The sequence below is a fragment of the Rissa tridactyla genome, chromosome 1 (genome assembly GCF_028500815.1).
Source record: "Rissa tridactyla isolate bRisTri1 chromosome 1, bRisTri1.patW.cur.20221130, whole genome shotgun sequence".
Classification (NCBI taxonomy): Eukaryota; Metazoa; Chordata; class Aves; order Charadriiformes; family Laridae; genus Rissa; species Rissa tridactyla.
The window spans coordinates 110,910,316-110,933,238 of NC_071466.1; positions in this window are offsets into that span (position 1 = coordinate 110,910,316).

The window sequence follows — 22,923 nt, forward strand, 5'->3', positions numbered from 1 at the left end:
ACACCTGACATCCTAGGGTACATTTTCTTCAGTACTGAGTCTGGTGGATTAGACATGCAGCTCCTATTGATAATGGAAGCTGTGCATCTCATTCGCCATGCACTGCTACTTAAAGTTCTCCTCCTACCCCTGCCTCTATAAATTGTTCTCCCTCCTGCTCCACAATTACAAACTTAATTAATGGAAATTTGCATTCTGTCATGAATCGACCCAGTTGAATATCTTGTCTGAGTCCCAGATAATATCTAAGAATTCATTCCCGGAACTCTAACGTTTTAAAAAGTTGCAGAAAAAACAGTACAATTATGCACTTATTTTTAACTACAAATAAAAACCAAGAGAGAACCTGATACAAAACTAATAAATGATAAAGCCTTGTTAAAAAAAAATATATTAAAAATCCTGATTGACAAGCTTTGTGACAGCATTATAACATTCATGCTACCATTTCTTGACCACTCAGAATACACAGGTTTCAGGGTTTCCATAGCTTAGTGAGGTAGGTGAAACACATCGAAGGCATGTTTGTTACAGCTACAGAACAATGAAAGATCTAGAGAGAAATAATAAATTACCAAAGTCTTTGCTACACTTTTCCTAAGATGGAACTCCCCCATATAGACAGATGTAGCTGAGATCCGCTTGCTTGACTGATGCTGTAGGAACAAGGAAACAATTACCTCTAATTAGGTGCGTAATCATACACAAAATGGAGGAAGACTAAGAACAAAGTTAATTCTAAACACCGGAAGTCTTCAGGCAAAAGGACAAAACAGAAACAAGCTTGACTACGGTAGAAAAGGTACAGTTCACAAAAAATCACCATCTAACTGGCCTAGCTGAAACAAAAAGTAGCAGGGGAAAAGGAGACAATGTGATTACTTGTACTTTCATACTATTAATAAACGCTATGGTCTAATTTAAAGATAACTTCCTTTCAAGAAAAGATCCAAGCTCCAAGGTGAAGTTGAGTAAAAGCTTTAAAAATTAATTAACAAAACTGTGGAACTGAGAACATGGCAGAAAATGTGAGTTCTTTGCTGTTCGGGGTACCCCCTGGGTGTGGTACTGTGGTAGCTCTGGGATGTTGCTCAGCAGTTGCAACCGAGCAATGTCAGTCCTTGCTTCCTCTCATCCCTCACCTACTCCATCCCAAACACCAGCCAAGTGTTTTCTTTTGCATATATGAGACTCTTGAACAAGTTTGAGGGTGATCTGTTGTTGTTGTTGTTTTCTTTTTAGTTTTCTTTTTGTTTCTTGGATTTTGCAAATGTCTTAGTCTAGTAGCTACTAAGAGAGAACTGTCACAAACATTACAGGAGGAATCTGAGAAGGGAAAACAAAGACCAAAGAGGTAAATGAAAATTCTGGCAATTGATAGCCAGGTCTCCAGAAACATACTGAGATAAGTCAATTGTTTAGGACTCAAATGTGTGAAAAATACAATAAGAAGACCCCAAAGAAAAATTAAAGAAAGACTGCAGAGGCCTGCACCTCCTTTGAAGAAGATTTTATAACCATCAGGATAAGACTTTCCTGAAGAATTAGTTCTTACAACTTGTTTAGGTGCGTTGTAGTGAAAAACTTGCTGCAGCTGATGTGATTTCCAGGAAAGGAAAACAAGTGGGTTTGAATTTGTCATCTGGTACCACATTGAAGGATGAGGGTTGTTATTTATTTCTTATTTTTTTTAAGTCACTTGGGTCTTAGAAGTACGAGTGAATACAGAAACGGATATTAAAGAGAATGCAGTCATTCCAGAGACAAGCATTAAATGAGAGTTTAATGAAGTCTGTCCAACACCTCACCAGTAACATGCCAGGTACCATCACAAAAAAACTTACTAGACTTACCCATTGGCCAGGATGGTTGGATCCATCTTTGTTGTTCAGGTACGAGGTAACAGTCATTTTGACCACATAAACCAGACCAGATATACACACAGACTCTTTTATTTTAGCAGTATTTGTAAAACATATTCCTATAAAAAAAAGTCTAGTGCCAAAAAGACCTTGAAGGGAAAGACACATAAAAGAATCCCAGCATCCCTGTCAATATAGCAACAATATAATATTTGTATCCAAAAACTGTGCCAGGCTGACTGAGGGGAAGGGAGCGAGGGGTGGGTTGATATAGGTTGGCGAAAGTTTAGAAAGTAACTCTAGCCCTGCACACCCGTCCACAGAGCCTACTGTAAAAAAGACAGTATCTAGCTCTGCTTGATGTGTATGAAGACTTCCTAAAGCACCTGTTTGGTCTTACAACCTCACACACAACTCATTACATTAATCCATTCATGTCTGCAAACCCCACCCCACGTTACCAACATGGACGAGCAGTGAATCTGCTCTTGAAAGAATCTGAATGTCCTAAAAAATGTTACAGACAGATGTTTTAAAATTTAAACTCACAACATACATGGAAAAACATGGATGGGTAAAACCTTTTTCTGTCATTGCCCACACCAGCATTTAATACATGCTTTTAGAATAAAAGTATGGAAAATTGTTACCTACTGCATATCTAGGCACACTTCCCTGACAGAGAACTACAGGGGAAAAAACGCTTGGTAATATTTTCTCCTATTTGTTTTCTCTAAAGTTAATGCTACTTCTTTGTCTCTGAACGTCTTTGTGTTTTTTTTCCCATGTCATGAAAAACATGACCTTTCTGAAGCTTCTCAGTTAAAAATGAATTCTCAGTAGAAAGAATATCCCTAAAGTAGATCCTCTCTCTTACCAGGGAATGCTCCAGCAGTCAACTTCAATTTGCCTTAAAGACAAAAAGGCATCTCTCAAGGGATAAAAATCAATCCCCAAACTGTCAGCAGCAACATACAAAGTTTAGAAATGTGCTTAATTCAGCACAAACAAATGCTTGTAAATTGTCAAGCCAATATGTGAGAAGTGACTCTTCCATTAAATAAAATCATGAGCTAAATGAAAAAACTAGAACGGGGACAAAGACACCACAAGCAGATATGTTTTATCCACCTGTTATCTATCAAGCACACTAGTATGGAAGAAATGATAACAACCCATTCTTTACCAATAGATTACTGCTTGCTTAATATTATTTTAATTGCTATTAATTTTTTTAAAAGATTTTCATTACTGTTGTGCTCAAGCACATGCAAAAGCATGCCTTCTCCACACAGCTTCGCAACGAGCAGCAGTTTGGGACTCCATCAACTCAGATTTGCAATCTGAAGGCGATCCGCGCTCAGCAACAGGGAAATCAGTTTTCCAGCTTGGAGAAATCATCACAAACTGCAACAACTGCACAAACGTCTCAAGCCATTGCTGGCTACAGATATGCGGCAAGCATGCCCTCTTCTCCTCCCCTCAAGGTCTGAGCAAGGTTAGAAACCACAGCTGGAAGTTCCTGCCTTCTCTTCTGCTGCACCTTGTGGCACCCATGGAAACTGCTAACACCCTTCTGCTTTCCTAAGGCATCTTCGCCTCCATCCAGCAGCAGTCTGACACCCTGGAAACTGCCTCCACACCTACTACAGCACAAAGATAAGGTACAGGGTCCAGTTGGACGACGCGTAGGCAGGCAAGGTGACCTTCCCCATCTGGCCGTTCTGGCTGCAGTCACTCCTCCACTTCGGGAGAAAGGGATGGGACTGTTTGGTGGGTTTCGTTCAGACCTATGCCACACTCCTGGATGCCATTGATCAAAACAGACAGGCCAGAGACAGAACACACCAACAGAAGGCATATAGCAGTGACAACCATTACAGTGATTCCTCCCCAAGATAATGAGAACTTGGACTTTTCCTTCTGTAATAAATGTTTTTCCTACCCTAGTAGACGAGCCCACGATGATCTACACTTGTAAGAAAGAAGAAAAGTCTTGAAACATATTGAAGATTTAAGCAGAGTTCCACCCCAGATCTCCTTCCTCTTCAATGAAACAACTTAATCTTTCTGTACCCCAGTTTCTGATCTGTAAAATCTCCATCTAGAGTATAAGCTGTTTCAAGCATGGACTTCATCATCATATAGGTTTTACTCAGTAACTAGTAAAAGCCTTTAAGTTTTGTTCTCACTTGTGGCTGTAAACATCAGAAAGTCCTATAAAAAGACAGTGCTATTCAGCGTGAAGTAGGTGTTTTGCAAAAAGTAGGCTGTATTTTACCTAAAAAACCCCCCCTGCAACAACCAAAAAAAAAAAAATCAAAAATCAACCCCTCCTCAGACAGGATCTAACATAGACTCAAAGCTCAACTTTCAGTGATTTCTGCAGAGTTACACCAAAACATCCCTATGTGTTAAAAATGGAAGGGCATGTTCTATCTACAGTATTGAAAAATCCACGATAAATCAGTTAAAATATGAAACCATAAAAACATTTGAAAATATGAAGTGAATGGACGATGCAAGAAAAGGAAGGTTCCATACAACAAAAAGGCAAGTGGGGGAACCATCAAAGCAAGATGGGTAATAACCAAAGCACAAAACAGTGCTATTTGAGGGTTCTTTTGTGTAGAATGTAGAAAAGAAGATAGACCAAGCTCCATGCTGGAGATCCACTGCATCATTACTATGCTTTGATGTTATTTTCTGTCAGCACAGAATCACCATGAACTGTGAACTTTTATGTAGATCAAGGAAAGAAGGAAAAAACATAGCCAACGAGGCCAAACTGTAAGACAAAAGTTGCCACGTCTTTCTGCCATTACTTTCAGAGGTAACAATACAGTCAGATTTCCACACACTGACACAACATGTCATGCAATTTCGCATACAAGGTCATAAGTGCCAGAAAAAGAATGGCTATCGCTACTCTCTGAATCGCTTTATTATAAAACTTTCTGTGGAGATTACTAAGGATTGGAATGGGAGGAAAAAACCCCACACATTTCCTGATGTATCCTGAAAATCAAAAAGTCTAGGCTATTTGCAGCTGATACTTCAGAATGGTCAGAAATCTTTTCATCACTACTTTACCAAATAAATTTTCTGATACACGAGATCAAAGGCAAAGATTAGCTCAGGAATCCAGCCATCATTTATTTTGGCAGTGTGCGTATGTTAGTAGATACTTTTGGTCCTCCCTAGGATTAACATGAGTTTCCAGAGAAGGCATGGGGCTCATACAAAAATCTGAAAGCTATATTGCTTAGTTTAGTCACCCAGCAAAGTGAACTGGAACAGCTGATCTCTCTTGCTTTCAAAAATAAGACTGTAAACTGTTACAGAGATCTCTCTTGTTAGCTGGTTCCCTCCTTCAGACGGTACACCGTCACCAGAGTTCTTACTGTAAGAGTTCTTAATATCAAAAATCTTTCTTCAAAATGAACATATAATTTCTTTTCCTAACTTAATCAAATTATTAGTTATAACTAATTGCATTTCAGTGAATGTAAAAACATTATTGTTCTTTGGTTTTCATAACACTGAACCATCTATTTATTTGTTCAAAGAGCAGTTACTTCTCTGTCCCTTTCACAGAAGACGCTGGTTGTTGCTCTGGTCCACAATATATATGACACTATTTTCATTGGGTCCAAAAATGACAACAGTGCAAGTTCAGGTTAAAAGGCCAAATAAACAGATTCAAGTCAGGATCAAATAAATGGGGGTCTCAGGATGTGGTCTCCCCATACCACATCCTGCCCTTGGAAGGCCGCGATACATTTTGCTTAAGTCGAACAGGGCAGTCCATACCGCCTAGAGTGCTTGTTGCTGTTTGCACACACCTTCAAGCACTGTGTCGTATTTTCAGTCTTTTTTTTGGATCCAAGCTAGAACTTCTCTGATTTTATAAGCATGGAGTATCAGAATCTGCAGACCTAAGCACAGGGTTACCGGGGTTAAGCCAGCAGTTCTCAAGGAATTACCAGCGTTTAACAGTTCTGTTCTAATACGTCTGGAGGAGAATTCCTGTTTCTGCAAGCCAGGCTGAGTCTGTGCCCCATGACTTGAGGAACTGACAGGACAAGGAGCTCTGGGGGCAGCTCCTGAGCAGGGTATGATGAAAACTTGCAGGAACGCTGCTGCAGAGTTGAGCCGAGGGGACCGTACCCTGCAGCCCTTCTGATGGCAGCCTCAGAGGAACCAGCTGGGTTTTTTTGTTTCAGCAGCCAGGGATCCGAGTTACCCTGCAATAACTGAATCCTGCCAGTGGTCTTAAGAGTTAGACTGGCAACCACATCTCAGCTTCTGGCAGACCGTTTACAGCTCCAGAGTTGTAGTGTGGCCTCTCCTAGGTTAAGTCACATCACCAAGGTACTGCCAGCAAAAGGAAAAATGAAAGCCTTTGGTTGTCTTCTTTGCAGTACAAATGTACATCGTTACATCACTCGCTCACGAGTACATCCCTTGCTTTCGCAGTGTGCAGTCTGCTCCTCAAGTGTGCTGGACCCTACCGCAACAGGGAGGGCAACAGGGACCGCGACCCTCAAACCTTACCCTAAAGGCCTATGAGGAAAACAGGCTGAAAATTTCCTGGGGGAAATCCTTGCCTGGGCTTACTAAGAGGTAACTAGAAGGCTGTTGTGCTTTCCCTGTCCACTGCATGAGAGCCAGACAGCCTCAGAACAATTACTGTTTGATTTGGGTTAAGAGTCAGACACCACCTGGGGCAACGTCCAGACTGCAGCGAGGGATACTATTTCCGGAAACACAAATGACAGGTGGGAATTTGCAACTGGTAACACTTTATACATTTAGGGCACCACTGTGTTTCAGTGCAAACCTTTAAAACACGAGCATACAGCATTATTCAGGGTGATTTTTTGCACGGGGCCATAGCAGTGTTGAGAGCAGAGTCCACCTCCAAACCCCCCAGTTCTTCACAGCCCAGGGAGGCAAATCCTGCCTTACTTTCTCTGCTGTTCCAATTCTTGTCTGTCAGATAAATGCGCACCACATCACCCGGTGAGAGATCACAGAGGCAGTGAAAAGGGGATGTTGTATGACTGGAAAAGGGCGTCAACTTTTATAACTCCATCATTTTAGTTATGGCTGTGATCCTGGGTTCTTTTGTATCTGATTTAGAGGGGGGGAAAATTGCAGCCGGTCATTGGTAACTCCAGTAATGCAAAGCTATGGAGAAAAAAAAAGTATGCTCCGATTTCTGGAAGTATGCATGCTCTATGCAAGACCTTCATTTCATCTTTATCAGTAGGGACAATACACAGGTGGACAAAGCCTGCTCTCTGAAGACACCAAATATTTTGTGAAACAGACTGACCTCCATCAAATGAACCTATTTTTCCTCCTTAGCAGACAACCACAGACAACCAAACATTTGTCATTGCTGCTCGTTATTCATTCCTCTGTTCAAGGGTAAATGGAGGTAAAGAAAATTTGCTCAACTTCTAATTCAGACAATATATTTTATCGCCTTTGACTGCCTGGCTTAAAATACTAGGTAGGGACATTACTCATTTCTTAATTTAGTGCTACTTCACTGACCCTGTTCATGCTGAACGGGCTGATGGCTTCAAGTTCATGACATTATTTCCACCCTGCCTGAATGACTGAAACTTTGCAAACAAAACAACAAAACAAGAAATAAACTTCTTAAATGCAAGGCTTTTGGGAAGATAATAACCCATAATAATCTTTCTGAAATTATTATGGTCTGGGAACAATCCCAAGTGTAGGAAGACCGTGTGTTACTATGCTTTTATAATGAACAGAACTTCACAAGCCTACTCAAAAAACAATATATTTTTAATATTTAAGCAGCACTAATTTATACCCTTTCTGAGCCCAACAGGTGGAAAAACTGGCAGAGCAAAGGTACTTTTGCACACTGGGCATGGAGATGAGAAAGTCTTGTCTTTAAGGAACACACACTCCCTCTCTTTCCCTTTTCCAGTGCAATCCCTCAACTGGAGTGGTTATTAGCCACCTGACACCTCAGTATATCAGGTTATTGCTTAGTGAATGTTCTCTTCGTGTTTATGTCTGAAGGAAAGCTGAAGTGACTTCAGAGTTTAAAGTGCCCTGTGGCATTCCAAATGCCCTACAAAAGCCCTGAGGTGCGCAGCTCCCTAGCCACAGCTCCGGTCTAGCATTGCAAGATGGCCAGCAAAATTCCACACGTGACATTATAAACATGCCCTAAACTCCGACCCGGAGGGACGGTCTGTAAGGCTGAGAGAGCACTTCAGTCTCCGTTCCTGTACAGACCTTTGGCTCTCTGCTGAGGCTGCCAGCCAGGGTGCCAATTAGTGCCAGCTGATTGCTCTTTTGATGTGCACACCTCTCTAGGAACTGGACTGAAGCTACCAACTCATTTCATATAGGTCATTGGATGTTGACAACTTTGTAAGAGACTGACTAGGGCCCAGTTTGGATTAGCAATTTAGCAGGAAGGTCCTGTATCCCACTGCCCTCCAACCTCTCTCGTGTATGTAATTTTAATATAGCAACTTCTAGGCTGTAAATTGACTACAGTTTCAGAGAAAGGGGCGTTAGAAAACTCCAGAAGCAAGACTCCCATAAAGTGTTATTGGGAAATTAAACTGTGCCTTGCCCCTTTAACCTTTTTGCTATGTAGACTGCATTTAAAGGATTTCATTAGGGCCAGAGGCCGTAGCTTACATTTCGGTTGCTAAGTGAAATGAATCATGGAAGAAATTGGCTTAATTGGGGATTCCAATAAAATACTGGGTTTAGAACCAGGGAGTCAACAAAGATTTAGCCACTCCAAGATTTTTAAGACATGAATGGGACATTTGTATTTTGTTTTAAATAAGAAAAAATACATAATTATAAAGCCTTCTACACTATTATAAGAAACCCACTTCTACAAATCTGTAAGGAAAAGGAGTGGGAGAGTCTTATTTGAAAAGTACATATTAATTTAGGCCATAGGACACCTGCAGTAGTTAAACGTTGTCTGCTGTTAGTACCATAAAGTGTATTCTGTAGTATGACAATGTATATGTTCTTTAAGCTGAGATCATCAATTTTACTAGCTAAAATTCTGCCAAATACTTATTATAGATCCTACATAGTTTATTCCAGTGACCAGGAAAACCAGCCTCTGATTGTTTCTTTTCCCTACATTCTCATTCCTAATGCTGCTGTGGAATGGAAATGGGATGAAGACAGCATCTGCAGCCTGGAGACGTTCGGAGGAAGGAGAAAAACATCGTATCATGCATCACAAACAAAGCTCCTCCATCTCAGACTGATTTCTTTCAAGAACTTCACTGCCTTAGCCAATTTGTAAGAGGTGCAATAATTTTTTTTAACCACAACATTAAATGAGTACAACCGCAGTGTACATGCAATTATGTCTGGCATAAGGCGACATCGTGACTGCATCCATGGCAAAGGAACAGTATTTATAGGTCATAGCAGTTGCTAAAGTTGTATAATTTTCATATGCAATTAGGGCTGCTGTTATTATAAGATTAAGGTGTTACAAACTTTCTGTGTATCTAATCTGGCTCAGACACATCTGTACTCTGGAGGTCTGTAAACACTCAGCAAAAATAGGAGAATATCTGCTCAGCAGTGTCAGCCACTTGAGGTGCTCCATTTCCTTGACTCCCGCTCATCTTTGACAGATGATTGTAATGCAATAGCTCAAAGGAGGTAGGAAACGGGAGACTGAGACACCCCCGCAGGGTTCCACTGAGTTTCAAAGGTGCTAGCAGCAAGAAGCACAGTAAATTAAAAACTAGCATGACAAGAGGCACAGTCTTCAGGGCTAAATATGTAGGGTATATTGTATGAAGAGTCATAATATAGTGAATCTCCTACTGGAGAACAGCTGTACAGTAAAGCCTTATATCAAAGGGTTAAGTTGGCTAAGCTAGTAAAAAAGAACCAGTTTTCTGTAGCATGGGCCATTTGCAGAAGGGCATGAGAAAGCAGTTGGGGACTTCCGTGCTCCTCTTGCTCCCGGCACTCCCGGCACCCTTGCACACCCCACAGCCAAGTGAAAACGGGAGATGCTCCCTGCTTGTATTGGAGCCAGGTTACAGACAACTCAAAGGGACACATGAAAACTCCAACATTACCTTTGCTGTAATCCTGTCCATTTCAGCATGACACAATTTCTGGGAGTCCACTTGAAAAAGCGGAGCTGAGTCCGCATTTTTTGGCACCTAATGCAATCACTTTGCTGGTGACTCATGCTGCTATCCCAGCATTTTACATCTACTTTGCTAAGGTTCAAATGCCTAGAGTAAGGAATCAGACAACAAAGAACAAAAAATCAAAAGCATTCTCTCTATTATTCATGTTTCTTGAAGGCTGAGCTGAGGAGAGCTGTTCCAATGCCTTTTATACAGAAAGACAACACAGCAATTGTCATGCTGAATTGCAGACTTCAGGACTGGTCTTTACCTGCATGGACAGGAGAAGCCCACCTATGTTCTTAGATATTTGTACTTTACAAGGAAGGCTTCACAATATCATAACACAGAGGGGCCTCTTGCTACCAGATCGCATATTGTGTATCATCCAGAGCTGTATCTATTAAAAAATAAATTAAATCAAGTCGACGAGTACCTTCTGGTATGTAGGTGGGAAGAGCCTACTTATAGGAAATAATTTGTTGTAAGAGGAAGCTGGACAAATTCCAATTAGAGGAATGACATTTTTAACACAAAGAATAAACGTTAATTAAAACTGCCTGTTTACGGACATGGCAGATGAGTCCTGAAAGTCTTTAAGTCAAGCCTGATCATCTTTTTAAAATCTGTGTTAAAGCCCAACAGAAGCGATGAGCTTGAGACAGCTTTATTTAGTGTGGCACTATGGCCTTTGGTAGGTCATGGGGTCAGAGAATATCAGTCACCAGGGCTGCCTTTTCTGATGGCTTTAATCTTTGAAACCTTCCAGTGAAACAGTGTGACCCATCGTTAGCAAAACACATGAAAAATGGCTGAAGTGCATATTTGGTTGCACGTCACATCATAAATTACCAACAGGACTATTCTGACCAACGAGTTTTCACTGAAATAAACCAAGAAAAAAAATGGGGAAACTCTTCCCACTGTCCCCACTGCCTATCAGCAGACATCACCATGATGAGCTGACGCCGCGAGTCCCGCAGCCAGGCTTCCGCCCCTAGGAGCGGAGTCATTCAGCGCTGCCAGACCAGCCACCACTGCTGCACGGACAAGCGGCTTGTTAGTCTGGCATGTTTCGATCTGCTGGCCAGAGGGGTAGGCTGCCCTTCTGCACTGCCCATCACCTTGACCGAGCTCCCCAAACAACTCGTTTGTGAAGCACCAGCACTAACACCTGACTGCCTTACAGACTAGGAGGCATAAGACCGTGGTGACTATCTGTGTTTGACCCCACAGGAAAACAGGGGATTTCAGGAAGAAAAGACCACGGGCACCTTAGATCAGGAACACCATTGTCAGGGCACGGCATAGGATCATAAAATCACCTAGGTTGGAAGGGACCTTTCAGATCATCTAGTCCCACCATCAAGGCATGCAGGGGCCTGATGTGGCTATAGGAATTTGGTTCCCACCGCAGTGTGGGTTTCCCTGCCAGCAGCACCAGTAGAGGGCACAGCCTGGAATTATGCCTCCATTGCCCCAGGGTACAAGCAGGGCTCCATGATCCCCTCCTGCGTCGCTACCTCTCATAGCACAGCCTCTCAGACCATAAACAGGACCAAATTCCAGTTTTATATATTCTTTCACAAAAAGTTTCACTTGAATCCAGCAAAGGTTGTTCAAATACCTTTACTCATAAAACCAGACATATTAAAAAAGACATTATTAAAGAGATATTCATCCTCAAGCCAAGACACTGAGATCAAACCAAACATAAAAGACCAGGAAAACACACTGTAACTCATTCAATAGCGTAACAAAATGCTATCACCACAGAAAAACACAAAAGTAATAAAAGTAAATTTGACCTTAGTAGCTTTCAAAATGTTAGGTACTGATGGAAATTTTCTAACCTGATTTAAGAAATCTATTCTGCTCTGCAACCTCCTTTTTTTTTTTCCTCTGTGATATGAAATTTCAAAAGCCTCCAGCATTTTTTCTAATTCCAAGATGAAGTTCAAGAAATGAATCTATCATTTGTTGAAAAATTACCTTAAGTAACGACAATACTTTAATAACCTCCACAGCCGCCACCATTCTTTTACCCCTCTTGGGAAGGTTTCCAGCCATGTGGGAGTGAATTAGGAGCTAAACATCTTTGTAAACACAATTTGAGCAGTGAATTAGAGTATGGTTCCTAACTCACTTGAGAATATAAATTAAACTTCTTGGTCATTTAGTCTCCTAACATTTTTATTTATCTCCCTGTCTCTCTTTAGATTGAAGGTATATGCCAGTTTATTTTCATAGCAAAAGACAGCAGCTGTAACACAGACTCCAGAACACATTTTAAAATTAGTATTTCTCAGGTTCCTTTTCTTTTACGCTCCTGTTACAGGTAGACCGAAGAGAAAACAAAACACGGTTGAATAATGAAAAAAAGGGATGCTACAGACAAAAATCACAGCTTATATTCTGTATCCTTCAAGTATATTCCAAGCCAAATTACAAAGTCAAAAATAGGCATCTTTTGCTTCCTAACACATACAAATGGGGTGAATTATTCTGTTTTATGAATTGCATCTTCAACCTTTTTCCCTAGGTTACTTTGCTGGATTTGGGTGTTTAAACATCTTACAAGGAGGAAAAGAAGTTGCAGAGGCAGGGCGGCAGCCGAGTTCGCTGGCTGATCTAAAGGAGGTTTCTTAGGTTACCACACCCACATAACACCAGCTGCAGGTCTCCCAGCGCCTCTTTTCAGTAATTTAGAGAGCCATTTGCTCAACTGCAAGCTCACACAATTCTGCAGACAGCACAAGTTGCATCGAAATGCAAAAGGGCAAAGGTGGAGCAGCTAGCCACACAGCACCACTGCGTACTTGCTGTTGAGTCTAATGCTTCTGGAAAGACTCAGGTCATCACACCGTCTGGCTTTGCAGAGCACCTGTGGTAAGTCTGGCGCTTCCTGAGCAAACTCACTCAGCACATGCCATAGAATTGTTTTGTTTACATGCAGCGAAAGGCAGAAATAAGTGGCAGAAACACAGGAACTCCATTCTTCCTCATAGGAAAGGGGAGATCATGTTAGGAATAGTGACAAGAGAAGGCATGTGAACCTCCAACAGGAGAAAACAGACCCATTCCTACATGAGTTTTTGCTTTCAAGCCACTAAGTTTCTTGCTGCTTGTGGCTCCTTTCTCAAGGAACAAATAGAAGAGGAAAAAATCAGAAATAAACCATATTTTAGAATCTCACCTGGAGCTGTACAACCTTCCTCACTAAAAAGTGCTAGCCTGCTATTGCTGAGAGTATTGGGATTGTTTCCTTTTTATTTAACCTACACGCACAGACACACATGGTAAGCAGTATCAGTCAGTTTACAGAATCCGGTACATATGTGTTAGGAAATGGCAGAATTAATGTGCAATCTAAACTCAGCCTAAATGGTTGTCTAGCCTTGATTAATAAATAGTTTATGATACAGTCTTTTAATACATAGCACTAATGTTGCTCTATTTAACGCACAAGATAGATAGACAATGCTCATTTTAAGAGCAGCTCATTCTGCAGTATTTTCTTTTGTTCCGTTACTCATATTGTAATCCTTTGTAGTGGCCTTTATTTCCTATATGTGGTTCGAAACCTACTCTGAAGACAAATTTATTTACTTTGTCCAGGCATTTGTTTGGTGCTCATCATTAGAGGATACAAGTGATTCAGACGTATTATTTTTACTGCAGCCTTGAGAAGGTCTGCATGTCTTCTACAGATGACAAAAGATGTGCACTGAGATTACAATCACAGAGATACAGGTACGCAAAATCTGAGACATCTGGCACATGAGCTGGAATAGTAGCTAGCACTATTCATTATTCTGTAGACTCAAAACACAACTCTCTAGTGACTTCAGGAGTAGATGTGGGTGTTCAACAGTTCTGATTAATCAGAGCGTAGGATCTCAGAGTCAGCACACAAGCTGGGGAATACACACATGATATGAAAAATTTACTGACTTTACTAAACATCAGTGGCAGAGACAAGACTACAGTCCTATTTTTCATAGTCTTATCTAACGTCTTACCTATATTTCCTTTCCTGTAGTCTTTGATTTATCTACTACAGGCCATCCACCTGCAAGAAATGAACAGTCTCTTCCACTGCACAAGCCTATGTATCTCCGGGCAGGTCTAGCTTGTGGTCTGGATAAAGAAGAATTCCCACAGGAGGTGAGGACATGGGGAGAGAAAAAGAGGCAGTATGTGATTACATTGTTACAGGCTGTGTTCTAATGCACATGAACAAATGAGCTATCTTAAATGACCTGAAATCTGCCGGTTCATCACTTTTGAGGACTCCGCTACCTTAAAAATACTCTTTCTACATTATTTTTTTCATGCTATTGCCATACAAAATCCTGTGTTCTATATTTCAGAGAACTTGCTTATGCTACAACAGCATTTTGGAAGAGCAATAGAGGGCTAGAAGATGGATATTTCCATATATAACTTTTTTTAACTTTATGCTTTCCTTTGTACTTAAAGCATTGTTGGTTTTGAGGTCTTTGTGGGGTGTGTGAGGGTGTTTGTTGTTTTTTATTTAAAATATGGAACTATTTTAATATGTGTACCTTTTGTGAAAAACTGTACATGCCAAATAGTCCTTTATTTAATTAAGAATGTCTTTTCCATTATATTTATTGAAAAAGTAAAACTGAAGTCTCACTTAAGCACTGAGATTTGGGCCACTTAAAAAGATTGGACGAAAAATGAAAGCTATTTGAACATCTGAATAACCAAGCTGTGACCATCCACAGCAGGACTCCGATACTGTGGGGCACATTGCACATAGGCCATTAAAAGTATCACCTAAATAAGCCCAAGGACTTTGCCAGAAGAAACACATTCAAATCCCGACATTGCGTTTCTCTTATTGTCATTAGCGTTTTGCACTTTTGTCTGCGAATTGGATGGAATTTCTTTTCCATTTAGCCGGTGGAAAATATCCCGGCTCTCCCCAGCACAAAGTTGCGTTTTTTATGTCCCGGGCTACGCGGGTAACGCCTGCTAGGCGACCTCCTCTCCGGGGAGCGGGGCTGGGGGCTGTGTCGGGGAGGGGGATGCCCGGCCCCGGGCACGCTGCTCTCCAAGGCCGGACCAGGAGCATCCTCTAGCGGCCAGCGCCTCGGGAAGCCCCTGCGTCCTCCAGAAGCAAGAATCTTCTGGAAGACGGAGAGAAATCAGCGATTGAGGGAAACGGGCAGAAGCCAAAAGGATCCTCACAAAAGGAGGGATATTTTTGCCCGTCTCATTTATGCTCTCGTGTCAGAATAAATGGGAAAGAGTTCTCTTCTAGATCCCGAGTAGCACAGGCACCCCTTTCCCTCTCTGCTCTGCAAAGCCCTCACCAGCAAGGAACCAGCTCAGCAGTGCTTTGGCATGTAAGAAAGCAACAACAAAAAATGAAAAAGAAAAAAAAAACACAGCCCAAAACAAACAAGCAAACAAACACCAAAAAAAAAACCCAAGAAAAAACCCACACCACTTCCCAACCCCTCCCAAAAAAGCTCCAAATCAAACCAAACCGAACCGCACCACAAATCCAACCAGGTTTAAACTCCTATAAGAATGAAGATAAGTTATGTGCTGAGAGATATAGGTCGGAACTGTGTACAAAACTGTGTGAAGTGTGTTTCATTTGCATTAAATTTGTAGCCACTTCCCTTAAACAGTGGCCACATTAGATTCTAATCAGCATACAGTGCAAAATAGGAGCCAAATGTGAAAGAAAGACAAAAGAGCAATCACACATGCTTGCCATTTCCCCAGCCCATAAAACAATCTCTTTGTGTTTAAAAAAATAAAAATAAAATGTTGCCCAGTAAGATTTCCCCAATCTGACTGCTTGGGAACTTTACAGATTTTGGCACAGATGTGGACTTAAGTTTGGCTCTCTATACTATCATTACTAGCTAGGATTAAGGCAAGTAAAAAGCCTACAGTGAGTACACGCTGGCTGAAAACATAAATTAGTTTGTTAGGGCATAAATCACACAGCAAGGTCAAGCAACTAGAAGGCAAAGCACAAGTGCCTAATGTCTTACAGGCCATGAGGGTTGCATCTGGGATCAGTGATGGCCACTCTGCGAGTTGCAGGGTGAGGAACGCGACTGAGAGCACAGTGGGGTTTGGTAGCGACACCGGTTCTCGTGAGGCTCCCAGCCTCACAGCTGTGCTCTCTTCTCTTTTCCTTTGATCGGCTGCTGTCTCTCAGGAGGCATTTGCCCTCCAAACACATCAAAACTGGGCACATTCACCTGAACTACTTTTAATATTCTAACACATTCCAGCCATGCCTGGATTAGGAAAATAGGTAGCATACTTTGACAGGTATGACAGCAGTATGGACAAGTACAGACAGTATAATTATAAAAATGGCTATGTTTGACTTCCAGGCAAAGCTTAAAATTAGCCACGTCCTAATTTTGAAATAAAATTTTCTTATTTACCTTATGTTTCTACTGAGGATCATTTTAGTGAAACTTTGCCATGTTTTAAAGCAGACTGTATTTGCCCGTCTTGAAAGGAGAGCGGGACTCAGTTTTCTTCCATTTCTGACTGGATGCAGTTAGAGACAGGGGAGAGCACCATGCCAGCAGCAATGACTAAGCCATCCCATGTCTTTGTGGATTAGCCATGACCTGGGCACTGTGAGCGGTGTGTGTGTAACCTGTGCTCCAGCAATCTCTACCAGGCTCTGTTGCCCGAGGATGCTGGCCCTAATATACCCATCACCAAAGAGAGGTAGATAAAGGAATTTAAGCATTCCTGATGTTCACTAGACCCGCAAGACTCACACGAAGCACAGTGTGCTGAGAGCAGTATGTGTGCCACACTGCTCTAGATTGAGCAAACAGAAAAATTCACAAGAAAACAAACAGCATGGCTTCTGGCAGTGACAACTATCCTTCAGGTACTTAACCTGTGTTCCTAACAAGGAATCCTGGTGAATAATTTTTAAACATATGGCACAGACCATAGTCTTACAAACCATCCAAAGTGAATGGTTCAATTCACTTAAAGAATTCAGTGTACAAATAGGAAAATTAACTTTTTCAGGCCTGTGTGGTCTATAGGTCAAACACCTAAAGAAACCTGGAGTCTCTTACTAAACATGCAGCTACTATAAAAGTACTGAGGTAGTCACTCAGCAACACTTGAGAATCATAGAATGGTTTGGGTTGGAAGGGACCTTAAAGATCACCAAGTTCCAACCCCCCTGCCATGGGCAGGGACACCTCCCACTAGACCAGGCTGCTCAAAGCCCCATCCAGCCTGGCCTTGAACACTTCCAGGGATGGGGCATCCACAACTTGTTCCAGAAGTTGTAACTTGTTTTGTCTGCAGTGCAAAGTGAATGCTGAATTTTTTATAGCTAATGAATTTGTAGCTCTTCTTAATGAGGAAACTATGCCAAAGTCTTTTATCTCACTTTGATTTTAAAAATTTTCATTTAAATTTTCCAAATGTTAATCAAACTATGCATTTAAGTAACAACAGTTACAAATCAGCTACACAGAAAAATTAGGTTATATTAGTTTGCACTGTGCTCTCCTCTGTTGCAAAGTTATACAAAATAGTTCTGAAGCTTTCAAGTAGGTTTAAAGGTTTGTGACATGACAAAAGAAAAATTAGGAAAAATTCATTTTTTATTGGACAAAGAGAAAAGCTGAGGACAGATCAGCACTGTTTGCCTTCTTGTGCTCATTACTTTGGCTTCCAGCATGGCTCTTGAGATAAAATGTAACTATGAGCTGGTTAAAAGCAAGGAAACAAAGAGTAGGAAATTAATGTTTGGTTTTGACAATAAGGGAAACCTACCAGAGCAATCCTATGCCAGATCTATGCCAGGCCTTGTTTTGTTCATGATACAGTTTTTGTTGTAAGAAATAATATAAGCAGAAGGAGTAGTGAAGAGACTGTTACGAATACAAAATGATTTGTATTGCCAAAAGGGTAGGGAGAGTTATAGAAGATCTTGTCATATCAAATCATCAGCTTGTAAAGTAGCAAGTGAAATTCATTGTTGATAAATATAAAGTAGTGTGCTTGTGAAAAATTGACTCAAACATCCATACATATTTATACATATGTATCTGTATGTAAGTGTATACATACCCTGTGTACCTAATTATACATACACATACATAATGATGCAATCTTAATTGGCTATTACAAGCTAGGACCCTATAAGAATACCAATTTTATGTTCAGTGGGAGTTAAAAAGACAAATAGAATATTAGAAACTCAATAGAAAAAGAACAGAGAATAAAAGATATAAAACTATTATGATAAACATTAGGTCCGGGCACAATTCTGGCAATCTTGCCAAAAATGATGTAACAGAACTCTACAAGAGAAAAGCAAAGAGGATGACCTACGGTGGAAGAACATTTCTGTACCAGGATAAATTAGAAAACTATAAAATCATGAACGGGATAGAGAATGTGAGGGGTAATGATTATTCACGCCTTCCCATTAGGGACCCTCAAATACAGTTATCAAGCAGCAGCTTTAAAACATACAAGAGAAGTACGTTTGCACACAGCTCATATCTAGATCCTGGAACTCATTGCCACAGAACACAGAAGGCTTTATAAAATATAAATGTTAAAATTAAAAAAAAAAGTTGAAAATATACGCAAGAAGGTAAATCATAGCCTATTGACACAAAGATATAGATATAACCTCTGGCTTAGAACAGTCAACTGCTTGATCCACTAAAGGACGAGAGAATTAGTGAGGAAGCACCATTATTTGTTTGACCTGCTCTTCATTTTTCCCACATTTTCCATTCTTAGCCTCTGTAAGGTTTTGTTTTACTTGCCTTCTCTGTGGAAGCTTACGTCTGTAGCCTACCAACTACTTTACCCATCATGAATGCATCATACTTCAGTATAGGTACTTACTACTGTTGTAATCATCCAACGTTCACAGCATTCTTTTCAACCTGTCAACTGCTACAGAATTCAGTGATACCCTTGCAGCATCCCAGAGTAAACCAAGAGAAGGGTTTTTATTTATTCCTTTCTAAATTACTGATTAACTTTCACCAGGTAGATTTTACATTTTCTCATTATCTTTTTATTTCACCTTGCAATTCTGAACTTCTAAGACTTTTAGAAATGGAGATGTGAAACAAGCACAACTTATACATACTCCTATGACCATCCAGTACACATAGCAAAGAAATGAAGGATTGAACAGCCCTTGATAACCATTACTTTATCTTACTTACACTTATGTGCTGAAATATACACTTTGAGATTGATTCTTAACGAATTATTAAAACTCTATTAATGTTATGGATACCATGACCTATTATTCCTTCAGTATAAATAGACCAAAGAAAATAAGTTAAAATGAAGAGAAAAATACATATTAAAACACATTTTCACATGTAGTTGTCTTTCAATTTTGGTTCACAATAATTTTGTAACTTTGAAGAATGTATTTTTATTCTCAAAACACAAATATCCCCTGTTAACTTTGTTATTGTTGGTTGAAAACTCTGCACTGGTCCACAGTCCCCAACAAATTCTTTGAAGTCAGATGAGAAAAGAGAGGGGGCAGAAAAAAGAAGCAGAAGAGAGGACAGAAAGAAACTTTGGAACTTTCAGAATGAACTTCTACACTGTTACATTTCAAATTCAGGCCACACTGCAATTGAGCAAATAGAGGAGAAAAAAAAAAAAGGTGGAAAATTGTGTTCTCTAAAATTCTTGAAGGGGGGTGTGTGCAGTTATATTCCACCACATTTAAACAAGGGCTATGCAAGTGTACAAAAGAAAGGTAGAGTTCGTTGGCCAAAAATTAGTTTAAACTGCATAGCTCAGTTTCAATAGCAACTGTTGCCTTCCTTTCCTTTTAAGGGTGGATGCTCAGAAGCTTGGTCTCTCTTGGTCCTGCTGGACAGACAGGAGAGACAGGCAGGCTGCCTTTGCCTTTGCTGGCTCCAGGGTAAAGGTAAATTCTGAGCTGCCTGCCCTCACAGTGTCACCACGCTAGGCATGACACGACACTGCCAAAATAAAAGTACTCCAAGGAAAAGGTCACAGATGGTCAAAGATGGGTTTGGATTATCTTTCAAAAAGTTAAAACTGATCTAAATTCAAGTCCATGTTTCTGCGACTTTGCCAGCTAACCAGAGCAGAGCTAAGCACTGTTCATGAGAGTTCTTGCAAGTTCCACACAGATTAAGAAACCATATAAACTTAAAAAGGATTCCTAGCTGAAATTTGTACAGCCTTTACTAGAGTGGGCCTTAAGCTCCATGGTTAAGGTTTGTAATTACTACCAGAACATTATAGAACATAGGGAGCATCACTACCATAACCAGTAGATCAAGAAAAAAAAATAAAAGCAAACCACAAAGGTTTCCACTCATGCTTGCACATAGAAAGACTAATTCGTTACTCCATTAACTACAGAGGAGATCTTAGCCATGACTGCAATCCGGTATTAAACCAATCATGGTGAATGGTCACTGTAATATTATTTTTTCTTTTTTGTTCACATAAATATGTTGTGAACATAATAGTCCCCTGAAAACACTTGGATGGTAACATCCAAGTGTAAAAATACAGGTACCTTAAATTAACATCTGGGGGTTTTAATGTCTTTTCTTTCTTTTTTTTTTTTTCTTCTTTTTTTAAAAAAAAATATATATTTTTCAAATCAGTGGAGACAGAATTCTATTATCTACTTTCTCAAAGTTTGACAAAGACTGGACAAATTCACCCTTTTAATAAAAGGATGCTTACTAAAATTGTGCTTTATAACAGACTTGCTAATGATTTTATGCTGGTCTGGTGAAGTCAGGAAAATGTGAAGTATAAAATTTACAGTATAAAATGGAATGTTTATGGAGGAGAACAGGCGCTTGAATTCCTACTGACCACATACAGCATACACGCTGGCATGCATTATCGCTGCCAAGCAAAAATTAGATGTGGTACACATTTTACCATCTTCGACATAGGAAATTTTACCCCATATTATACAACAACAAAAAATACCACATCTGTATAGTAAGTCACTCAGAAAACAGTCAGTACTATGAATACTTACAGTAAACTAATTCAGCCTTTTCGTGAATAGACATTATACTGAAGTTTGTATGGTCTCATTTCATGTCCCATCTGCTTCAGTTCTTCACGCCAGAAGAAACTTTCCCAAATCTATGAGTATTTCATTGACTTAGTACAGTGGGTTTACAGATCACTCAAAACTGCAGAGATATGCCTTGGTCTAGATACTGAGATTGGAAATTACATTAAACAGCAAATAAGTGTTCTGTACCTTCATTGAAAGTAATGAAAGCAGTACAGCTTGGCCTTTGTTAATGAACACCCCCTCTCTGCCCCTAAATTACCTCAGCTTTCACTGATATACTATGACCCTGCCTTCACAAGGCTAATATTATCTTAAATCACCCATTTAGATGGACCAAATCATCTATAGGTTCTCCTATCTTCACCACAGCGGGATGGATGTTCAATCACAAGCCTTTCACACTAGAGGACATTACATATTAGCCTTCATATATTTACCTAGATCAGCAGCAAGACAGGACTTATAAGCTTTTGTTTTGGGTTGTTCGGTGGGGCTTTTTTCTTACATACAACATATCAAATTTGACTTGGGCCCAAATGAAAAACTCGTTCAAATTATTCTGTTTAAAGAAACAAGTAGAAAAACGCTTTTGTAAAAGATATGCTAAAATACATGAAAGTAGAAACATTATATTCAAAAGTCTACAAAGCCAACACATGTTTTCAGAATACAATGTGTTAAAATATCCATAATTTTTACAGTGCAATTTTACTAATTTGGGAAATCTACATAAACTTGCTACCATGTCATTCTCTATTGAGAGGAATAATCTTACTAATTGGTTAGATATTGTACTGCATATATCTGATAGGTTTAAGTACCTGTAACAAAATACCCATCGAGATTACACATAAAGGAAAAGTTTGAGCAGGGAAAAGTCCAAGCTCTACAGTTGTAGTTCAGGCTCAACTATGCCAATCATATCTGGCAAATCTCACATCCTTGATGAAAGGAGAGCAATATGCCTCTAAAACTGATTAAAATAAAACTAAATACTCTATTTTATTTGTATTGCAAGGGAACAGAAAGTGAAGTCAAAGTAGCTTTTATCAAGAAACTACTGACCAAGAATGGAAACTGCCTTTCTTCATTGAGAAACATATTTTTGGTCATAAAGTGGAGGAAATACAAACTGTAATGCATTACAAATATAAAATAATATTAAAAAATCATCTATACAATTGTTTAATTTCAGAGCAAGTGCATTATATAGAAAAATTTATTTTAACATGCTACCAAGGAATTATATTCATTCTAAATGTGTTTGCATTCCATGATGTTAATTTAAATTTGTGAACTGTAAAGCATTGGACAAAGACGTTACCTGTATCAGAACTTATGTCATTATATTTGCAAGGTATACTGAGGTCTGGCAAACACAGACAAACAGGAAGTCTATTGCATGTCTCACATTCACATGCAGTCAAAAGATCTAGCCATGAATATCTGTGGCTCCAAAGTATGTCTGCAGAGACTATATATAAAAGAGGTGGAATAACGCCCTTTAGACACTCTCATCAGGGAATATTATCCTTGTGGCTGTTTACAATTCATAAGATGCAGAAGTTTCAGAAGAAGCATAGAAAAGCATATTTGTAAGTTTGAAGAGTATGTGTTTAAGGGCTTTTCAAAGCCTCACTAACATCCTCTCAAATACAGGTTCTATACCTTTTCGCTAAAAGTCATTGAGACTATATCTCCAAAATTATTTTTTTAATATGAGATTTAAAATCACTAGGTGCTTTTTTTAATGGTTCAC